Genomic DNA, 10323 nt, shown 5'->3' with positions numbered 1-10323 from the left:
GTGTGAAGCTGAATGCTTTGACTATGTGCAGGCTCTGACACAGACCCAGGCATTGAACCAGATCAAAAAGGTACAGAATAAGCATTTTATAAAGTGTAAAATTAGAATGGAACAGGGCTAAAGGGACATAATTTTTTCTAAAATATCATGACTTGCTCTTTGTCACACCTCAGTGACAGGTGTGCTCCTGCCCTCAGCCCTGTCCTCTAAGGAACATTCAGGAACAAATACACTGAACTCTCCAACTAGTGTGGGATTGGTAGATAGATCATATTGTCCTTTTGCCTGCTAATAATGGACACAAATATGCCTTAACCTGTGTAGCTTTCCCTAGGAAGAGAGTTATTCATCCACCACTTTCAAAGGTCTTGAGATACTAATGTAATATATGGGTATGCATCCTATGTTGTCAGTGTCCAGACCCCCATTTCCCAGATCATGTGATCAGCATTGGTCCCAAGGACATGATGCGTAATGAAACTTCCTTTTGCCATATAACCGTAAGGTAGAAAGCATGTTTGGTAGAGAGAGAAATTCTTCTTTAAGCATTGGATATTGACCATATTATGAAAACCCACCTAGGCCAACTGGACTGGATTTTTTAGAGAACTATATGTATAACATACCAAAATATACTTTACTGTCATGTATATCTCAAAAGAACAAATAACAAAAGAAATGTTATTAAATGTAAATGGTCATAAGTCTGGGGTGCTTGTTCAATGAGCACCTGGGAAATGTGACCCCTGCCCCAACCATGCATGTCAAAAGTATGCATCCAGGTGGCAAACTTCCAGAGTTGATTCAAAGACAAATAGCATTGCTGTTTTGAACTCAGTAAGCATTAAATTCAGGAGAGGGGCAATTTATTGCAGGTTCAGGTGATTTGCTCCCCAGAGATGAGTTGGCTATTTCTTGGCACAATTTGAGGAATCTTCAGCCCTCATAACTTGATCCCTGGTGGACTTGTTAGGCTCTGGACTTGTGATCATGACATAATGGGTTAATAAAAACATTCAGGGAAGTGAACTTAGCCTCCTAGTATGACATTTCATTCATGATTCATTTTTATTTATTTATTTTTTGTTGTGTATTGACACATTGCCTTTACTTTATTTATTTGATAGAATAACAGACCAGCATAGGTAAAGCATTCCTTAGCAGATAGAGCAAAGCAGTTGACATCACAATACCAGACCTTAAATTATACTACAGAGCAATAGTAACAAAACCAGCATGGTAATGGCACCATTTCCCATGTAAATCAACAGATCACATCTTAGGACTTAGATCAAATGTATGCAGATTTGAAAGAATGGAAATCACACAAAACACTTATATGGCCTGATAAAAAGGTATAAATCACTACGAGAAAGATAACTTTGAATTCCTTAAACACGTTAACCAGTTCAGTTCTCATATTCCATGGGTCTAAAAGAAATGCTCATGGAAATTTAGAAAATATTTTGAAGTAAATATAATATCAAACTCAGGATTGCAGATGAAAGCAGTGCTTAGAAGAAAATTTGTAGCACTGAATTGCCCACATTACAAAAAAGAAAATCAATTAAAATAAAGATAACACAAGTAAGATAATTAATTAATAAAATGATAACTCAAAAAAGATCACTTCAGGAAAACAGACAATGAAGACCAAAATAATAAAGCCCAGTACAAGCAGCAACAAAGAAACAGATAAGAACAGATATGTAAAATTGAAAACAGCAGAGAAATATCAATGCAACCAAGAGGCACTTCTTTTAAAATAGCAAAATACTGATAAATCTCTAAAAAGACAAGAAAAATAAAACCAAAAAGATGATTTAATTTACCAATAATGTGAAGAAAAAGCTGTCATGGTTGAGATATTAGGAGTCCTACAAAACTCATGTGTGAGACAATGAACATTTAGAGGAAAAGTTTGGGTTATGAGAACCTTAATCTAATCAGTGCATTAATCCCCTGATAGGGACTCAGGTGGCATCTCCTCTGGAGGACAGAATTGGAAGTGCCAGTTCTTCCTCAGGAATTTCCTATTCCAGCTAGAGAATGAAGAAGCCATCTCTCTCTTGCAGCCCTTGATGGGGTTGTTTGAGGCAGGAGAGGGCATCAGGGACCCTCCACTCTTCAACCTCCAGTTGGAAGAAGTTGCATCTAAGGAGCTTCCTGTTCTAGAGAAATGCAGGCTTCCTCTCAGGCTTTGAGAGATGCTCAAGCTTGGACATATGTCATGTATCAGTATTCAGATTTCAGGGTGGTGAGATAACTGAGAAACATCCAGCAAGCATGATGCAGTCATAATTTTCATGGCACCTCAATGACTGTGGCCACCTGTCCCAATATGCCAATCAAAGAGAATCAATGGTGAAAGGCTGGAAAGGAGTTTCAATCAGTGTGGCCACACCAGGAGGAACAGGGGTAAGGTACATTGACCAAATATCTGCTTCAAGGCATTGACAGAAACCTTAAGGTTTTAGAGTAAAGACTGCAAAGTCAAGTGTGTGGGGATTTAATGGGTGTTTTCATAGCTGGCAAAGTAGTTCATCTTGTCAGGCTATGTTCTGGTTGCTCATTATCTCAGAACTGGTTCTATGAGGTGCCTCTTGAGAAGTCCTTATCACATTCACATAAGGGAAATCATCAGTACACATGGCATAATTGCTCCAGCTTAGTGTGGTAGACTCAGTTACAATGGAGGGTAATTGTTCCCATTTAGTGCAATGATCTGTCTGGGAGGCCATGCTGCTCCTAGAACCTAAACTGAGTGCAGGTTTAGGAGAGTGACAGTAGACTTGTAGGAGCCACTGAATGGGTCTGGAACAGGAGGTTATAAAAGCTGGCAGTTGAATGTCCCTGCAAATCTTGAAAATTACTCTTACATTGGTGTCCTCAGTTGTCAAGTGGGACAAGACACCTTAGCTAAATTTAAGACTCATAAACCTTGTAGCTTTTGTACAGAACTGAATGAGGACCTGGTCCAAAGCCTCAGATGATAAAAACCTAATTGAATGTAGAGATGGCAAACTTTATCCTGCTTGAAGTTACTTTTTAAATATTTAAAGTCCCTTGTGAAGAGTCCGTGATTTTAGCAAAAGTGGTATTTAATTATCTGTTATAATTACCCATACCCATCTTTGTATAAATGCATGCTTTCATTTCTCCATGGTAACTATCTAGGAGTAGGATAGTGAATAATATGGTAGTTCCATGTTTACATTTTAGAGAAATTGTTGAACTAGTTTTGAAAGTATTTGTACCATTTTAATCTGGCAGCAGTGTGTGAGAGTTCTATTCCCTCTGTATTCTTATCATGAGTCTGTATTGTTAGGTCTTTTAATTTTGATCTATTTTAATAAGTACCATATATGGACATCTTTTATTGTGGTATTCATTTGTGTTTACTTATTGACTGTGTTTTATGTGCTTAATGACCATTCACATGTTTTCTTTTAAAATTTGTTTGTCTATTTAGTTGGACACAGTGGCATATGCTATAATACCAGCAGTTTAGGAGGCAGGAGTATCATGAGTTCAAAGCCACCCTAAGCAAGAGCCAGGCACACTAATCAAGTCAGTGAGACCCTGTCTTCAAATAAAATACAAAATAGGGCTGGGGATGTGGTTCATGTTCATGTGCCCCAGAGTTCTATCCCAAGTACTCTCCCCTCCTAAATTTAGGTCTGTTTAAATAATTTACCTAATTTTTAATTAGAATTTTTTGTTTCTTCAAAATGGTAAGTTTGCTTTGTACATGTAGGTATGAGTTCATTGTCAGGTATCTGTATTGTGAGAAATTTCCTCCAGTTACTGACTTGCCTTATACATTCCTAGTATTGGCTTTTTTAAAATTTGCATTCTCATGCTAGATTTATTCAATACATTTTTATCACTACATAACAAAGTACAAACCCAACCTTATCTAAACTGCTACTATGTAACAGAACTCAAAACAAAGTTTATAGTACTGACTGTACAATAAGAGAGAGGAAAAAGTAATGTACATATCTCCAAGGTATCCTGCAGGACCACCATGATGGCAGTCATGATCTTGCAGAGCTGGCTCAAAACTTGCTCACCAATTTCAAAAAATAAGGGAAATGTGGGGCAGGGGTGTGTGGGAGGATGTAGAAAGACAGAAACATCTTTAGCATCTAACAGGTGGGGAGGCATCCTTAGAGGTTGAAATAGTATTCAAGCAGCAGGGAAAAGGCCAGGATTAAAAGCAATAGGGCTTTTGGTCCTGTATAGTCTGTGAAGTCTTAGGATGATTCTTAGTAGTGCATTCTTTTTTTAAAGAATCATCACTGCATTTTAATTATGTTGAGCAGTGTCTTTCATTGTGGCATATTTGTACATTCAAATAACATACTTTAATAATATTCACCATCGTGATTTTCCATCCCCATTCTCCTTTGTGGTCTCTAATAAGTCTCACTGCTACTTGCATGTCTTTTTTAACCCATAGATTTCATAATACTTGTGTTCATGTGTCTAGCTTATTTTGCTTAATATTATGATCTCCGATTCATCTACTGTCCTATGAATGACACAGTATTTTGTTCTGTATGGCTGGATAATACACCAATCTATGTGTTTGTGTATCTGTGTGTGTGTGTGTGTGTGTGTGTGTGTGTGTTTGCACATGTGTTATTGTCTTTATACATGAAGAGAAAAGAGAAATACCAGGTCTGATTCCATAACTCATCTATTGTGAATTGAGCTGCAGGTCATAAGAAATAATAAACTCTAGGATAGTATCTGACTTCAATTCTTTCAAGGAATTGTATTCCCGGATCACAGGTAGTATTAAATGTAGTATTCTAAGGAACCAATATCCTGATTTCCGTATGGCTGTACTAATTCCAACTCCCAAGAACAGTGCATGAGTGTTCCATTTTTTCCATGTACTCACCAGGATTCATTAGTTTTTGGTTTTTTATTTTTCTTTTGTATTCCTGATGATTGCCATTCTGATTGGGTGATATGGAATCTCAGTATAATTTTGATTTGCATTTCCCTGATGGCTACATTTTTTGAACTCTTTTTCATATAATTATTGTCCATTTGTGTTTCTTTCAAGAACTATCTGTTCAGTTGATTTGCCCATTTATTGATTGAGTTGTTTGATTTTCTGATGTTAATTTTTTTGAGTTCTATATATATTCTGGATTTTCATTCTCTGTTCAAGAGTGACTGACAATGACTTTTCCACTTCTATAGTCTGTCAGTGGAAATTACTTCCTTGTCTGTGAAGAAGCTTTTTAAATCAATGCAGCCTCATTAGTTGATTCTTGCTTTTATTTCCAGACCAAAAACTAGAGTTCTATTTGGGAGGTCAATGTGTGTTCCAATGTCTCGAAATATTTTCCTCAGGTTTTCTTCTAGTCATTTCAAAGTTTCAGGTATTTTGTAAAGGTTTTCATCCATTTTGAGTTGAGAGGTGAAAGATATGGATCTAGTTTCCATCTTCTACATGCGGATATTGAGTTATCCCAGCATTGTTTGTTAAAGGGGCTGTCTTTTCTCCTGCTTGAGTCTTTGTCACTTTTGTCAGAAATTAGATGGCTGCAGTTGTTTAGGTTATGCTCTGTGTCATCTATTCCACTCCATTTGTCTACTTGTCTGCTTTTATGCTAGGACCATGCTGTTTTTGTTACTATTGCTCTGCAGTGCATTTTGAATTGAGTATTGTGAAGTTTCCAGCATTGCTCTGTTTGCTCAGGGCTGTTTTGCTGTTCTGGGTCTTTTGATCTTCCATTTGAGAATTTTTTTTGTAGTTCTGTAAGAATGTTGTTAGTTTGATGATACATTTATTGAACTCAGTTATGAATTATTAATAAAAATTATATTGCAGAAAGTTTGATTGGTGAAAGAATGAAGGGAGATGCACTAGTAAGCCACTCTGGCTACAAGGTGTGATTCTGTGTTTGCTTTTCCCAGGAGTGCTTGGCCTCGGGTGCAATCCTGGTCTATGGTTGCTTGGCTCAAGCTGGGTATCACCTTTCTGCTCACCCAACCTGTCCTTGGGCCTCTGAGATCTGTGCCTCAACCTGTTTGGGCCCAACATATTCCCTCCAGCCCATGGCTACCAGTAGATGTCCTGAGCTTGCCACCCCCAGGCTCTGTGTCCTGGCATGGGAGCTGTTCCAGAAAGGTGGGTCAAAGTGGGCCAGGTATGCACCACCACCATCCCAGCTGGACTGGTGTCTTGGTGAGGTCCATGGTTCATGTTGATGTCTCTCTTCATCATGTTGCTGGTCACATTGGGCCTGTACCTGTCACAGTGGGCACTGGCCAGGATGTGACTCCTGGAGCCATGACCAGTCAAGCCTGAAGAGGAGTAGTTCCTGGAGTTAGAAGCTCTGCTTTCTTGCATCCTGAGTCCGAATAGCTGGAGGAATGTATGGCAGGTAGTTCGGGTAATCTCCCTGAACAACATGGCCAAAAGAAGTGGGTTCCCTCCGATGTCTCAGCTCCTGGTATTGGGAGTTGGTGAAGTCTCCAGCATGTTTCAGTCAGCCTAGGAGAAGGTGGTGGTCTGTCACATGGTGGGCAAAACCCTTCAGTTTGTGGTCAGTGCAGTGTCCTCAAGTTGTGGGCTCTGGGCACCATCTGTATGATGTACAGCTCTCACTGGTTCATCTATAGTTGGAGTTTCACATGAAAGCATAAAGAGAAGACATCCAGATTAGGTGGTCCTACATCCACAGGTCAAAAAATACCATCAATATCTGAGCATCAAGTCCATGGATATAAAGGAAGCTGAATCTACAAAGCACTTCATCTACTGCTCAGGAATCTGATTCTCCTAAACCTCCAAGGACTGATGAACTAAAACCACTGGTGAAGAACATCCCTGCCTGATTGATATATGTTCCTGGTGCTTTAGGCAGTATTAGCCCCATGTGCATTGCCCAACTGAATGATCCTACCCTGAGGTTCACTAGCACCCTAACCAAGAGCACTACTCAACTCACTTGGGAGAAAGAGTTCACCTTCGAGCTGAACACCAAGGACTAGCAGTCCTCAGAAAATCTGCTGGCCATGACCACTATCTCTCTGGACTTGTTCAAGAAGCAGCCTTCTGGGCTACAGAGTTTCTCGCTGTTCAGTGGGCTCACCATCATCAGTTTGAAGTTCTTCTGAGTCATAGCAGAGTTTTTACATAGAACCCAGTGAATTGAAATTCAGGGAAACCCCTCCTGTGCTGCTCTCAAGATAGAAAAGGACTGCATAGTCATGCCATGTGGGACTGTGGCCAATACTGTCACGGCTGTGAAGATCAAGCCTCTCTATGAAGTGGGGAGGTGTCCCAGCTAAGCTCTGAAGCTCCCTTAAAGATGCCCATCTAGGTGAAAGTCATTGAGAAGGACATCTCTATCCAGGCCATCTCATGCCATGGTACACCTGTCAGCAAGACGTTCTCTTCTTCAGGTATGGAATTGCTCATGCTGAATGCCTTTGATCAGGTCACTGAAATTGCCATCTGGTACCTCACTGAATCTTCAAAGCTGAAACTCAAGTAACCATGGAATAAGAGCACTATCATCACTTCAGGTATCTCCAAGACCTCTTGCTGTGGACCATGATGCTGCCCTCATGCAGAAGTATGTATCCTCCATGGGCAATGCCTCCCAGGATGCTCTCTCTGGCCTGTGTTCCAGAGAGGCAACTGTGCTCTCTGTCCCAGCAGTGGAAGATGAGCCAGTCTGGGTCCCATCTGCCCTGGAAACCCAGAAGAATAAACTGGACCCTCAAGGAATTGGAGAAGCATCCCCTGGCCACAGCATGTGGTGGGCCAACACTGCTTGAGCTCAATGGGGATGAGCTGTCTGAGAGCTCCCTGAGCATCTCACAGCATGGTTTTGCCAAGAAGCTGCAGGAGGAATTTTAAAGAGGTTCGCCATGATACTTTTCTGCTGTTGGCATCCCCAGGAAGACCCAGGTGTGAGTCAGTCACACATTGATATTGTGTTCCTGCAGCAACACAAGAGCACCTGGAAGAACTGGGCCACCCTCACTCCCTGCTGAACAAGAAAGTGCTGTCCAGGCACTGGGGCAATAATGTCACGAGTGCCAAGAACGGGGCCCCTCTGGACTCCAGCGCATAGGCCACCTCCTTCTTTCCCTGCAGCTGGAAGAGGGACACACAGGAATGCAACCTCACCAGGATGGAGCAGGAGTGCCAGCTGCTTCCATATGCCCAATCTTCCAGCTTGGTTTTCCCTCAAAAGCTAGTGTTTTTATGGGAATGAACAATGTGAGTCTCCACCAGGAAGCATTCACCAAAGAGAACTGACAAAACCCAGTTTGCCACCAGAATCCCAGTGGGACCTTCATCTCTCACTAAACATTGAGGCAATGGTTAGGAGAAGAGTTCCTTGAAAGAGAAATACCCTAACCAAATGGGCCTAGCAGAGATAGTTGGAGATTCTATTTTACCCATGCATCCCTCTAGCATGGTGTGTTTGGGGCCCATCCCTGCACCATGTCAATAGGAGGCATGCCCCTCTGAGCTGTCACTGTGAAAAGAATGGAGGGGATCACATCTCCTAATTTGTGGCTTAGAATTAAAAAATACACCTGGCCTTGAGGACAGGGAGGTGGAGCACAGGCTTGAATTTTGGTAAAGAAATTATGATAGAAGTTAATGAAATGCTTTGGGAAATGCTGATGTGGTCCTTTCATCTTCCTCTGCCACATCAGAAGCTCAGAACACCAGGGGAATTGTTGATGTGCAGTTCCTCTCCATGTGGTGCACTTACTAGTCTACACTGGTAACCAATCCCAGGAAATTGGGTACAATTAGTGACAGTGGTAAACACATGCACACACACACACAAGCACATATGTTTTTTGCCAAATATTGTCTACAGCCAAAAGAAAGTACTTGTAGAGATACTGGAAGAAATTATTTTGCATCTCAGGTGTCTGTTTTTGGAATAGGAATTTATTAACAAATTGTTCAAACATGGGAAATTCTATTAATGGGCTCTTTAGATTTGTGCTGTGACTGGTGCTCCTGGACACATTTTGGGGCATCCTGGTTTTTGGTTTCCAGTGGGAAAAATAATAAACTTGGCACATACTTTTAATCCCCTGCTTACCTAGAAAATTGCTTCCCTCACCAGTATGCCTATACCTGGGTCATTCAGTTCCCTTGTTTTTTCACTCCTCTTGAAATTGTAATGCCAGCAGACATGCTTGTTAAAGAGTGACTGTCACTAGAATGACATGTTTTGACCCTTTAATGAGATTGGTATTCTTCCAGTATGATTGGAAAGGCAGTTGGGACCCTGATCTCTGGCAGATGGGTGAGTGGGTTCATGTCTTCCAGAGACTTCATTAACCCTTCAATGTTTATTTCAGGGTAAAAGAGTCATCAAGGGGCAAGACCCCTTGGGAAAGCCAAAACTGAAGAACATTTTTTCATTCCTAGATTTGAGGATGAGATTCAAAAACTAAAGAGGGAATTTCACTTTCAAATGCACATTAAAAAATTCCTAGGTCTTCCAGGAATTATCAAGTGATTTTAAAATGAATTTTTAGCCACACATTTTTTTGGGCCTGGTATCAAAGTTTGAACTCAGGGGCACTAAACCATTGAGCCACATCACCAGCCCTATTTTTTATTTTATGTAGAGACAGGATCTCACTGAGTTGCTTAGAGCCTCACTGACCCTGAGACTTATATTGATTTCTCAATCCTCCTGCCTCAGCCTCCTGATCCACTGGGATTACAGGCCTACACCACCGTGCCTGGATTGTGTTTGAATGTGAACCATTGTAATGTTCTGTGATATATTAATAGCAAGTTAGTCCTCCCTTTAAAAACAAGAAAGAATGAAGGACATGTGGCAAAAATACTGTACTGAAGCAGAATTCCTTATATTGACTTGAGTTTTAGGGGAAGGTATCACTAACATTCTCTAAAATTTAATTATCATTAATAGGAATAGTAACATAGTGTATGATCTAAATGGAATAGAAATTTAGAAAGACATCATTTGACTTTGACTCAATCACTCAAGTGGTGTTTAACTGTTAGCAATGTTTCCAGTCACTGTTAAATAAGAGGATATTGTCAAAATTTTCCACAATGTCCTTGAGTCTTACTATAATTCATTTCTAAGGATATAGATAAGTCACAAACTAAGCCTTAAGAGATGAATTTAAGAAGCACAAAGGGCATGTGTAGTAATACCTACCCCACTGGGAGACCCTGTATAACCTATTAACTGTGTATATTTATCTAATTAAAATCCAATCTCTGCTTTAGTCTCTTTGTATTGTGAAACAGGCAGAAAAACTGTCCTTGATTGA

The 10323-nt window shown here is 40.4% G+C and overlaps 1 pseudogene; it reads left to right on the top strand.

The window, feature by feature from the left end:
• The first annotated feature begins 6437 nt into the window (after positions 1-6437).
• On the top strand, positions 6438-8111 carry LOC124975444 (C2 domain-containing protein 2-like; annotated as a pseudogene).
• The last annotated feature ends 2212 nt before the right edge of the window (positions 8112-10323 follow it).

This window comes from Sciurus carolinensis, unplaced genomic scaffold (genome assembly GCF_902686445.1).
Source record: "Sciurus carolinensis unplaced genomic scaffold, mSciCar1.2, whole genome shotgun sequence".
Lineage (NCBI taxonomy): Eukaryota > Metazoa > Chordata > Mammalia > Rodentia > Sciuridae > Sciurus > Sciurus carolinensis.
Note: the sequence above shows the minus strand (reverse complement) of the source record. Positions and strands in the feature narration are given on the sequence as shown.